The sequence below is a fragment of the Nipponia nippon genome, unplaced genomic scaffold (genome assembly GCF_047370975.1).
Source record: "Nipponia nippon isolate SJK-2023a ecotype South Korea unplaced genomic scaffold, ASM4737097v1 scaffold_11, whole genome shotgun sequence".
Classification (NCBI taxonomy): domain Eukaryota; kingdom Metazoa; phylum Chordata; class Aves; order Pelecaniformes; family Threskiornithidae; genus Nipponia; species Nipponia nippon.
The window spans coordinates 30,425,519-30,438,924 of record NW_028262302.1 but is presented as its reverse complement, the minus strand read 5'-3'; the positions used below and the strand labels follow the sequence as shown (position 1 = coordinate 30,438,924).

Genomic DNA, 13,406 nt, shown 5'->3' with positions numbered 1-13,406 from the left:
GAGCACGCCACATGGTTTGCTTGCTGGAGCCAGGGACATACTCGGAGGAAAAGTTCCCTAAGTGAGTTTGGACACCGCTATGGGGCTGGAGATGTTTGCCGGAGGAGCACGGGGCCACCCCTCCGCTAGGGAGGACCTGCCCCTGCTGCCGGTGCTGTCACCAGCACCCAGTGCTCAGCCTCCCTTCACCAGGCGACAAGCCATATGGAAATGGCAGCTACAAGACAAACCTCTTCTTTCCCTCTTTTCTGCCTGGAAAAGAGTGTATCTAAAGCACAAATTAACAGTGGGCACAATCTTTTTCAGTTAGCTATCTTCTAATCCATAAGAGCAATCGCAGGCATGTAATCGACTTTCTTCTTGAAGGATTACATTAACAATCATTCTGCATTTGCTCCTACCATGCATTTTACTTATTTTGTGTTTACCACATTGTGCAATTAGTTTCATTTGATATACACAAAAGCATAAAAAAATAATTTCTCTCTTTCTTTTTTTCTTTTTTAAGAAACTGAAAGTCTCTGAGTCTTTAGTAATTAGGAGCTTGGAGTCCAAAGACGCAGACTGTTATAGACGCAGCTTTTATGGGCTCCAAATTGATGGATGAGTGGTTCACATGTCAGAAACATCTGTCCATGATACAAATTTATGGCCTGATATTTGAGGAAGAAAGAGAGGGAAACAATTTAAAGAAAGCTGGTATGCGAAAGCTGGAAGCTAGATGATCCACCAGTTAAGTTCTCTTTAAATATGTATTACACCTCAGGTTTTAAAGGCAGGGTGGAAAACGGTAATCCAAGAAAAGAGGGAGGTCATATGAAAATAAAAATACAGCACAAATATCTGCTAAAAACTTGTTAACTGGAAGATAAAATACACTGCCTTCTATTTTTCCATACAAATGAATGATAATAAAAACATCTTTTAAGATATGAATTAAGACATTTCAGACCATTTGCTAAACAGACTGGAATTTAAGATATTTCATAGCTGGAAGGTTATTGTTTCTTTGCTTTTTACAACCTTACACACAAAGAGGAAACTCTGGATTTATAATAGGTACGACTTTCTTTAATCAGAAAGGCAATAAAATTTATCCCTGTTCACTTTTTCCTTTGTAGCAAATTTGACGCATACCTGTACCTGCATGGGTATGAGAACTGTGCTATGGACAGAAAATTATATACTCCATTTTTCAGCCAGTGACCATGCAACCTTCACAGAAATCCCTTTCATGAGCACATAATATGTATTTGAATACGTCTGACCCTGTACGCTGCTGAATGAAAACAGAAGTTAAAAATACAATAAAGCCAAACAGTGACGAGAAGGAAGCGTACAGAGAAGTGACCTGCTCCGGGCTGTTTGAAGAGACTTTCTCATTATCAACTGACTGGGACCGCAGACATCTGTAGACTGAAAATAAAGGAAAGGTAGGAACTTTAATCTTTCAAATAACAAGCTTGAACAAGTTACTCTCTGGTTTACAGGTACCAGTTGACTTTTTATTACTTCTTTAAAGCGGAGTTGTTCGTTTTCTAGGTCACCGTGGCTGCTTCGCTGCTGGCGGTGCAGGGAACGTGGCTATTGCCTGCTGAGGAGCAGAAGAGCCACCATGGAGATCAGAGCTGCAGACCCTTCGTGTCTGCTCCAGGAAAGTCCCGCTTGTTTCATTTGCTTTCATCCTGCTGACAGTAAATATCAGAGAGCTGGAAGCACTCTCTCATCACTGCTTGAATGTTTGTGCAACTCGGGATTCACTAACTGTTACCATTTAAAAAAAAAATACCTGAATCTGTCTTTGATCAAAGACAACTATGGAAGGGAAACATCTCCATGTGATGCCCAGACGGGACCAGAACTGTTCTGAGCAGCGGCAGGCTGCCGGCATGGAGCGGCACCGGGACCTGCACCGGGAGCTGCACCAGGAGCTGCAGGGGAAGCCACTGCTGCCACCCGCTTGGGAGCTGGTATGGAAGAGCACAAAAATATCCACAGCTGCCCAGTCAAAACTGAGCATGTGCTCAGTGAAGCAAGAGCTTGAAGGTGAGGCCCCAAAGTGGGTTTGTTCTGGGTGGATAAACTTCCAGGAGTGCAGAAACACTCTGAGTGATGTTTGGGACCATTCTTGTATGGACGTTGAAAACATACATGAAAATGTCAAGGTAATTCAACCTGTAGGGTTTCATGGCCTTTTAGCACAAAATCCTGAATTTGCTTATGTTCCCAAACTGATGCATGCTATGCTATATGAATTTGCTAATTTATTTCATGAGCTTCAGGCTCCTCCCGTGACTGAACTCCACTTTATCACTGAACATTTAATCAAAGCAACTATAGGAGTCTTGGCCACCTCCAAAGGATCTCGAACAACAGATAGTGCACTGCTGTCACTCGTGAACTAACTCACTTTCTTGTGATTTCTAAAAGCTATTTATGAATGACCATATTTTTTCATACAAAACAATTCCATAGTGACAAATTAATGACTGTAGCTGTGATCAAGATGACAAACCCAACTCTTTTTAAGTAAGTCCCGCTGGAGCTTCGCCGCTTAGTCAATACTGTGAGCAAGCAAGGTTGTCTTGGTAAATGAACTGGAAAAACAAGGCTGCATTTTAAGCAACCTACATGAGTCTCTGCATAAATAGATCAACGAGTAATAATGCAATAAGACAAGCGCATGATGCCAAAGTGCATTCCTAAGGAAAGTGAACATACTGATTTTGCTTAACTTTTTAACTAAGAATGAATTTTTGCCAATGAATAACAGCTCAACTGTTAGATATGAATGTTTCAACAAACCATTTCTTAAATACTTAAGACAATTGCTGCACGAGAGGAAAGGAAATAGCCACTAGATGTTTAATGAGGTTCTCAAAATGTAAATGTGATGTTTTAAATCAGCTCAAAAACACAGATGCATTGCAGTAGGGTGCTCATTTGCTTATTGAAAGGCAATATGGTTTGTATTCAATTTAAACATATGTATGTTTCCAAGAATAAAGAATTCTCTAACAGCAAAAGAATAGACGAAGCAGTTGTCTTTAGGGACAAATCACTCTCACACCAACAATTTATAATTTTTGTAATGTATATTATTTGACAAAAGTGCTTACTTAGTATGTACACTGACTAGTATGTTCTGATTTAGCTACAAACATCCCTCATCTAGAAGCAAGCGAAATCTGTGGTTAACGAATTGCGAACCTAACTGCATTATTTAAAAAAAAGGATAATTCTCATTTACCATCTCTTCTTTCCAAACTGCAACTAAAATTTGCACAGGACTTTTAAAAACAAAGAAATCCTTCCTGGCCTCAGTTGGATGAAGGCAGACAGTATATCACCACGGAGCAGAAACAGGTTTAGTTTTATAATGGTACTGCTCTTTGGTTTGTTTTTTTTTCTGCAAAATGTATTTTTTTACAATTACTTTTTTCCTAAATTACAGATATCTGTTTCAGTAAGGACAGAATTTATGGTGAGAGACAGCAAGACTATGCCCTGTAAAAAAATACCCAAATGTAAGACTATACAAAGGTAATAGCTGGTTTTACAGAAACCTGGAGGCAGGAGCGAAGGGAGCGTCCCAGCAAGAGGAAGCTCTGGTCTGCAGAGTTCCCAGCGCTGGGGTCTGTCCTGCACCGGCTGTCCCCTACGTGGTTGTTAAGGCTGCTCACGGGGAGTAATGTTGGTGAAGCCTCAGCTTTGATCATTGGTAAGCAGGCAATTCATCTCATTTTTATGTTTTACACCTAAAGATCTGCAGCGTTCATTTTGCAAATGCACTCATTAACAGCACTTAGGAAAATCGAGGCAGACCTCAAACAGATTTAATAGTTTCAGATCATGCACCATCTAGACATGCAGATACTAACTCAACCTGAGTGGCCTTAGAAACAGGTCAGGAAGCTCAGAAGATAAATGTTCCCTTTACAGGTTGCCAGAATTGCTCATCCCAGTGCAGAGGGGAGATGCTAAGAGATGTGACAGCTTTCTTTGCCACACAAGAGCATTTCCATTTGTTACCAAAGACCAGAAATACAGAAAATACTCAATATTTGGCCAACAGGAAAGACACTAACTGGACTTTTTTCACTGTAAAGTATTGTGCAGTGAAACTCCATGTTCTTGTTTGAGTTTGGTGAAGACCATTGCCTCCCTTGGAATCTAAGGTCTTTTGCCATGTTTTTTAACATTTCTACCAAGAGCTGCCATTGCCCTCCCGTCACCTGGCCACAGCACTGAATTTGCAGATAACCTGCCCATGAGAACAGATGCAATGCCTAGGGAAATGGAAAGATGTCTCAGAAGGCTGGTGAGGGGAAACACTGCACAAAAAAGTCCAGTGTGAGGGTAACAGCATCTGCTATCGGTGACATGGGACATGCAGATTTCAGGTGAAGCATCTCTGAGCGTGAATCTTGATGCTGCTTTAAATACGCAGCGATAAAAACCCTTTCCCAAAGCGAGCCCTACTAGCAGTGAATATTTCTGACCTTTCTCTACGCTTCAGTTTCATAAAATTATTTCAAAGGAATGTTGTGAAAATAAGTTCATTGCAGCCCATGAAACAAGGCATAGATGTATCCTACCGACACAGGACGAATGCAGCAAATCTATCTTTAGAACAGGTCTTGAAGGTGGGAGAGCAAAGAAGACATAAGGACACATATGGAACAGTCACAGGGAAAGAGGTGAAGCTCATTCAGTGAGCAACATTTATTCAGTGGTTCAAACAGCTCTATTCTGAAGTTATTTAATTCTGGGACACTTGATGGTGTCAGGAATAGTGTTCTTCAAGCTACTTCTGTGTGGGTGAATGTCTCCTGCTAGGGGAGATGCTCACTTGCCACGCAAGGGGCAGTGGCAGTGGCGAACTCACTGCCGTGGGATGATACAAAGATCAAAAGTGCAAATAGTCCAAAGGAGCTCAACTAATTTAGGGAAGAACGGTACATGAGGGGACACAAAATGTCACAGCTGAGGGACAACCTTTGGCTCAGACACCTTCCACCTCCATTCCCCTTTGGGTTGCACCTCTCCTTCAGCACCCACGGCTTGTCTGGGATGCAGATAAAATTCCTGGGATAATGGAACTATGCCTTGAGCACGTGCAGCTATTGCTAAGTTTTATCCTGATATCCTAATATATTTTAACAGGGCACCTGCAATATACCATGCAATTTATTTATGATTCTTAGGCATTGATGCTGCTCTGAGACTATCTTCACTAAAGAGGATTCGTCCTTCATTAGAATTAAATTTCTGTAATGCTCAAAGGCCTTTTTCAACTATTTATTTATGCTATATTTTACTACGACAGAAAGCATGCTGCATTCCAGATGCACAACTCTAAATTGTCATGCATTTGTGTAAGGACATATGCCATAATTTTTATGTGGATCTTCAGTTTTCAAAGTTTCATTGCTCTGTTTCTCTGTTAGTTTTCATTTTTGCAAATCCTTTAACATTTCTGAACAACTCTATGATGTCATATGAAATCAACACAAACAAGAAAACCATTGCTGTAATTTACAGGCTTTTTTTTCAAACAGTCTTGCATTACAGGAATTTATATAAAGAATAAGGCAGGATGATGAAAAATATTTCCACGTAATCATATTTTTCATTTTAAACCTGGACCTGATCAGCATCAAACTCCTGACAGCCTGCTGTTTGCACTCATTGGACAACTACACAGCAGCAGGGTGAAAAAGCAGTCATGAAAACACACATCCCATCTTATCTGCTGTTTGTACTGTAAGCGGAGCACGTTTTCATCAAGGGCCCAGCTTCTGCTGGAGGGGTGCCCACACATGGCTTGACAATTCAAAGAAAAGCACATCCTTGCTTGGATGGTGACGACTTGTGCAATTCAGCCACTCCACCGGAGGCTCTGGCTGCAGCACACAAAGTGCACACACAGGTATGCTACGAAGGGGAGTCTCAACCCTACCACAAGGATTTAAATGTAGTCAAAAGCAAATAACTTGTTTACTAAAATAAATTCCTCCAGCTTGAGTAATTTCTCTCACTAGATTGCTCTTCAGTTCACTCAATTTTCTCCTGCATCTTTCCTAAAGTTTGACTGATACACTGCATTTGTCAGCAGTAATCAATTCATATTGCAGATTTTTCTGCTGAGACAGAATAAATGAAAGTTGAGTGTGACAGACTGAGGCTACAGCCTGGGACTTGATTTTGGCAATGTTGGGTGAGAGCATATGCTCCTGAGTACAAATAAGTCTGTATTTTTTTTTTCACTGAAGGGAAATGTGCAACAAAAGCCTCAGGTTATGTCAACATCACTGCTTCAAGCACAAGAGCTCGTCCTCATGCAGTATTTGTCCTTTAGGGAATTACCACTTTGCCATTGTTGGCAAAAGTTAAGAAGGAGACTTGACAATAGAGACCTCCGGTTCCCGCAATGTATAAATATACGCATATAGACATCCTGAAGAGAAAGACCAGATATTGCCCAAAAATGCAAGGTATCCCAGGAGGGGGTTCCACAGAGCTTTCTATGAAGCTAGGGAATTCATACAGTCTGCCCCAGGTCCATGTTTTTTTCTTTTTGATTAATGTGATCCTACCCTTCAATTTTTTTCTAGAATGACATCTTTCTCCTTGACTGGTCCACATGCTTTCACAACACTGGTGGGACCCTCCTTGCCTGCTGCACCTCTGTTCCCCATCAGATCTGACCAAAATGAAGAGCTGGGTTCAGAAATCACAGGCAGTAACTTCAGGACATTCTCGTGTGTCTTCTTTCATTAAGAAAACAGACTAAAAAGTTAATATGAATTAGGTATTAAAAATAGTAATGAAATAGCAGGACTTCATGCTTATATAATGAAAATCAAACCAAGGCAGTCCCAGCAGGCAGTAATTGCTTGGATCAAATGAATATGTTAAATTTTGCCTGTAAGTTTTTTTTTGTGAAGAAGGGGAGTTTAGTTTTACGGTCCACATTTCATGGTAATGTGAATGGGCACAGCTCAGTCTGGATGTTTTCTGTTTGCATCTCTAGAAAATACAGCCCATGACCTCCAAAACAAGCGAACTGGTTACTTTGGAGGTGCAGAGCTCAACTCCCCAAGCAGGGAGTGTGTTTACAGTCAGGAGCATCTTTGGTAACTAAGATACCACTGGATCAAAGTCAGAATGTCAGGATCTGACAGAAAAAGGTGTGTTTATGTGTGTAACTTCTATCTCTGAATTTCCTAAGACATAATCAGTAGAATTTTTTATCAGAATTATACATAAGTATTTGCCTAATCGATCCAAAGATTGGGAGATGTAACCATTTTTAAAAGGCAATTAAAAGTATTTGGTACAAATCTCCAATGACAGCTCTCAGCTTGCTATTTTGAAACTCAAGCCTCACTCTTGTGAAGAATAAGCATAGGAGGTATCAGTATTGCAAACTGAAAATCATAAAACAGAACCATTGCTTCTCTAATTCAATTTACCAAACCCAAGAAAATCAATAAGAAATGTGCCTTTGCATGTTGCATTCTTATTTTTTTGCCAAACTCTCTCTGTCTCATTTCACAAGTGCAGACAAAACAGGAACAAAGCAAAGCTTTGTTTAGACTTCCAAAAAGAAATGTACACTGTGAAATCTTCAGGACAGCTTATATCCCTCTGTAGAAGAAGGCTTAAAATTTTTCATGAAAACAACATTACAAATATTCCAATATACATGTGAATTTTCAACTCTCTCACTTCCTCCCCTGGAATCACTACAGATGTGAGTCATTATTTTTGAGTGGCTTTGAATACAATTTTTGTATACGTGTTGATGTACAGCTATTTTACATGTTCTATAGCAAACCAAATGAAAATACCCAGCTTGCAAACATCTTTCCCTTTGCGGTAGATTGTGTGATGATAGCACCGTGATTCTGATAGAAGGAACATCTGGAGAATTACTACTCATCAGGTGGGGACCTTGAGTGTGCTAAAATAAATAAATTCCTCATAAGTGACTTTCATTTGAAATACAGTACTTCAGTAAATAACAATTTCCATTCATCCACTTTCATTTTCACTCTATAGGCAGAAAAATAACACTTTTCCCTTCTTGTGACTCCCTCTTCATCTGATGGGACCTTCCCTCTCCCTTTTTGACTTTCTTGGCTTACCCGATATGTCGTTTACAAGCTCCGCTTTTTTCTCAAAGAACTTTTCTAGCATTTGCAGTGCTGATTTCTCTCAACTTCTCTTTAACCAATGCTTAAAATGCTGAACAAGTTTCTCCCGTGTCCTGCTTTCCTACCATTAAATTATCCTCCTGTGCCTGAGACATGCCTTTATTTCAATTCTGGTAGCAAGGTAGGTGACAAGAAGCAGGATCTGGCAGAAATGTGTAACACTGCTCTGGTGATTCATGTAGGGTGGAGTCTGGCAGCCCTATTCCAGGAATATTAAGAAAATTAAAGCAAGCCCCAGAGAAAGAGGACTGGAGAGAGAGATGGTCCCACAGAGGCAATGCATGGTCTGGGTTATTGAGCACCACCAAGAAGGTGGACTCTGAGCCCTAATTCACTGCAAACACATGCTTATGTGTCTGAGACCTGTACTCACAGAATGCAAAGATGTCAAGGTCCTCGTATTTTAATATAATCCTATCCATTTTAGTCACTGCAACAGATAACATGGGCCCTTCAGGGGTCTAGGAGGTAACTGGACTTGCTCTACCAGGTAAAGGCTGTGTACTCACTGCATGGACACGGTCCTGCAGAAGAAGCTGTAGAACCCCTCCATGACTAGGTTGGGATTGCTGAGATTAATTAACTTCCTTTGCTCTTCCTCTGCTTTCAGATCTGTATCTTCCAACATGAAATATATTGTCCCCATTCTCTGCCAAGAAGTGACCGTAGACTCTTACCTATTCCTCTCGACTATACCCTGCTCTAGCTGTATTCCTAATTTGCAACTTACTCTGCCAGACAAGACTGTAGTAATCATAAACAAGCATCTCAAACAGACCTTCGTTTAGGCTCCATGCATCTCTTATTTTTCTGCTCAGATCTGTTTTCAGATTTTCCCTTCAGGAGTGGGAAAATTGCTACTGATGCTCTGAGGTAATAGAATGATGTGCTGCTCTTGGATCAGGAACATGTCCTTCTCTCATTGCCAGCCTGGAAAAATCTCATGAAAACTGGGGCGGGGGAGAATGGATGGGATCCATTCTTTCTTTTCCTTCTTTGGCACACAGAACTCAGATAGAAGATGTGCTTGCACATGCCCAGATATACCAAGACAGTTGTTCACCACCTTTATGCTCTCTAAATTTGGGCAACATGCATGAGAATGCATGGTAGTGAAAGGAATGCTTTAATCTTTGCTTCCTTTGGCTGTGGTGACCCAAGAGAAGTAGATATTATATGCATTGTGGTATTTCTCTGCCACCTTCTGAATCTTTCTTTATGCCAAAGCTTGGCAGCAGGACTAGCCGTAGACTGAATCCATGTGCTCAAGGGCTTTCCTCCTTTTGGGAAAGGGACAAACCACTTCAAGTCCCTTTTACCCTGCCAAAATTGTCTAGACTAGTCTTACAAGAACTGCAAATGGGACCAGGTCCCTTGCTATTATCTTTCATCAACTAAATGTTGTTTTTTTTCTAAGCGAACAAGACAGACATTTCCATGAGGAGAAGACCATATACGTAATAACTCCTTGGAGGGTCGGGGCCTGGATGCATACTGCAGACTGTGCCATCTCCTCAAGACATGCTTGAGGGCTCTGAGTGCTATCAAAGCACATGAACAGCAGCTCTTACACTCACTCAACAAGTAAACTCTATGACCATTTAGTTAGAGCCTCATTTTTTAAAACAGTTATTTGTCACTATTCAATTAAAGAGGAGCACAGCCGTGCACACTGCTTGGCGGCTAGATGCTCCGTCACAGCAGGCTTGGCAGATACTGCAGCTCAGCATCCTCAAAGCCGATTAAAACCCAGCACTGGGAAGCCACTGTCCATGTGCTGCGTCAACCAGAAACGCAGACAAGAGCCTGTGCTTGTTAAAAAATAATGTTAAGCACAGAATGAATCCCCAAAAGGCAACAACAGGAGCGTCTGGGCTTAAGTAGAAAGCAAAGTGCTATAAATAATTCCTGTTCCTCCCTGATTCTACGAGGAGGGAGCATCCGTCACACGCTACCATGTCAGCAGGACAAACTTGACTGAACAAACATCTGCTCACCATCAGTGTCCTGTATGTGCAGTTTGTAGCTTTAAACATGGGGGGGGGGGGGGGGGGGGAGAACCACAGAATCCTGAAGGTCCCAATATGCAACAGCTGCTCCTGGCATCCACAGTGAAATAGCTCGTACCTCTAGGTAAACAGCACTGAGTTATTTTCATTGCATACATCCCTCCTCAGCATGGCATGGCTCCCTTGCTTCAGCGTCTCTGTTCCACCTGCTTTCTGCCTGCACCATACCTCTGGCATTGGGCATTTCTCTCCAGTAGCTTCTGTTGCCAACAAAGCTTTCCAAAACCCTGCTTGCTTGAGTGGGTCAAGGCAGAGGCACCTCCAGCTCTACAATCTCACTACATGCCAACTGGTGGAGATACTTTCCTGTTGTTATAACGCTGTATAATCTAATTACTCCTAGCAGAACAATTTGTCTTTAAGGAAAATCCCTAGTCTGCCACGTTCTATTATCAGGTTCCTTTGCCCTTTAAAAGTTTCATTATTAAGCACGTCCTTTGTGTTGCTTTCTACAACCACCTGGCAAATACAGAAATGGAGCTAAACCACTCTGTGTCTCATAAGAAACTCTTGTTTTTATAAAACGGCATTAAAAATATTGTCAATATTACAGAATTTAACAATTCCACAGAAAATTCAGCAAGCCTAAACCTGCTATCAACAAAATATTCCCAAAATATTGGATTCTGTCTCAAGTGAAGCAGCAATGTACAGGTCGGGTGAAGAGGAAGCGATGCTTGGGCTCTGATGTTAGCATTCTTAATACAAAAGCAATTTACTGATCAGATAAAGGTAACAGTGTTAATGGAATCACAGGCAGATACCAACACCCTGACCCACTACACAGCCCACTGGCAGTGTTTTGCGATGCATTAGGAGATTAAAAGAAAGATTAAGAGCAGCCGCTTTTTACAATACAGCATGCTGGGCTGCAGGCTGCTCTCTACCTCAGACCCTCGCTTCGACCCTCTTTCTGCGATGACCTTTGCAGAGTCAGAAGCAGTGCTTTCTACCACTCCCAAAGGATGCTCATCCCACTTTTATTGTTAAATAAAAACAATAGCAAAACCCAGTAAAAAATACATTGCTAAGTCAAATGAACTATCTAAACACAAACAGTTCAGGAGGCAATCTGCTGGTAGCAAGTACCGGCAGGTGGCAAAAAAAAAAAAAAAAAAAGCAGCTTAATTATCACCCGTGTTTCAGGGGGAATCACTGCAATAATGGACGAGCGTGTCCGGACGGCTCACTAGGTTCTAAATCACCCACATTTTAAATGTGGCTTCAGATAGATGGAGAATGTTTTGATTATCCTGACAGAGAGTGTTGTCAAGGAAATTAGAGCAAAGTAACTCTAGATAATTATATAAATAGATAATTAAAAATAAATTAAAATGAAACAGAAAAAAAGAAGCTAAAATCCTAATGCAATTAATTTCATTACATATTCTTTTACTTCAGCAAATTCCTTTTTTAATTTAATAATTCCTCTTGGGTACTGGGAATAACGGAACTGATTTGTGCCCAATGATGCAAACAGTTGCATAAACATGTATTAAAAGTCACCGATTTTCATTTCAAATTAGTTAGATTCAGGCAGAGACAAACTGCGAGTGAAGGAGAGCCAGCACCCTCCAGGTATCACAGCCGTTCCCTGGACGTGTCCCAGTCACCTGCACAGCCACAGAAATCACACAAGCAAAAAACCCCATCCACTCAGCATAAATAACATGCTCAAATTGTGTATTTATTTTGCAGCTTACAAAGCTCATCCCAGTAGGAGATCTGTGGGATAACAAAATACTTCCTGCACTCACATTTTCAAAAATACGTCTTCAAGAATCTGTCTTAATCCTCGATCTCTTTCTCCCTGCACAAACTATTATTTCAGGCATTGAATAACCAAACGTATACTTTCTAAATCAATCAGTTGTGGTATCATTTAAAGAAAAGCAAGCTTAACGGGAGAGTGTAAAACAAGACCACAACAATATCAGATGGATTCTCATGAGTAAGCAGCAAAATGTCTTCATTCGATCGCAGCAGGTAAAGGTTGGGAGCGGGAGCTGGGGGCACGTGCCCAGGAGCCGGGGTGGTGGGAGCCCTGCGACCTGACCGGGCACGGCACGGCACAGCATGGCACAGCCTCCTCCGCCAGCGCACGCCTCAGCCAGACCAAGGCTGGCAGACCAACTGGTAAGATACGACTTGGAGGTGGACATGGTGGCCAAGGGAGTGTTCATAGCAAGGAGCGTTATTTTCAAACCATGTATTTTTCCTTGAGAAAGCCTAGTAATGCCAAAACCCAAGCAGTCAGTGTCAATCTCTGGCACACTGGTAGTGTTTGGCATGGACAGACTCTAGACAGGATCGCGAACAAGTGTCATGGCATGACAATTTTCTGCTTTTAGAACATAACGTGAGATTTTGTATGCCTTCTGAACAAAGATCACTTTGCCCTGCGAAGGGGAGTAAGCAGAGGTGCCATTTAACGAAAGTTTAAGCAATGCACAGATTGGTTGTTTCACTTTAATTGACTATTAAATCCCAAGCTTTGTAGCAATAACCTTCAAGGTAGACAGATGATATTTTTCTTTTAAAATTGTTAAAGGGAAAATTAATGGAGATGGCTATGTTAATTTAACAATTCCTCTGCAAGTGGGTTGGTCCCACGCTTCCTTAACAGTGCCAATTCCCATTGAAAAGTTCACAGTGAATCTACGAAGACACAAGTGTGATTGGCTTTAATGTGGTCAAGAAAGATGTCTCAGTTCTCCAGGATCACCACGTGTTTCCACAGGACAGCTACAACTATCCCTATATTTATCTATTTACATGGAAGAGCTAATAAAAGATATATAGATACATACAGAGATAAAAAGTTTAATTTCACTGCAAGTTTCTTTCATGTAATCTTTCTAGCATATCTTGAGCCACAGCCTCTGTAAACCCTCTGAGGAACAGCTCTTTAATCTCCATGTTTCACACTGCAAACGTGCAAATTAGTTTCCAGGATCTGCAAGCAGCAGAGGACTACTGCTGCAAGATGGCAGCAAACCTTCCAGAAAGAGGAGAAACAACACTGACTCACAAAAGATGAAAAGAAGGAGGAAAAAATAAATAAGGTAAAAAAAATAATAAAATAAAATGAAATGAAATAAAATAAACCAAAGTA

At 41.1% G+C, this 13,406-nt stretch overlaps 1 protein-coding gene across 1 annotated transcript in view; it reads right to left on the bottom strand.

Moving 5' to 3' along the window:
• Positions 1-13,406, bottom strand: part of MDGA2 (MAM domain containing glycosylphosphatidylinositol anchor 2) — a 388,481-nt gene that overhangs the window by 44,139 nt on the left and 330,936 nt on the right. The gene's annotated exons all lie outside the window — the stretch shown is intronic.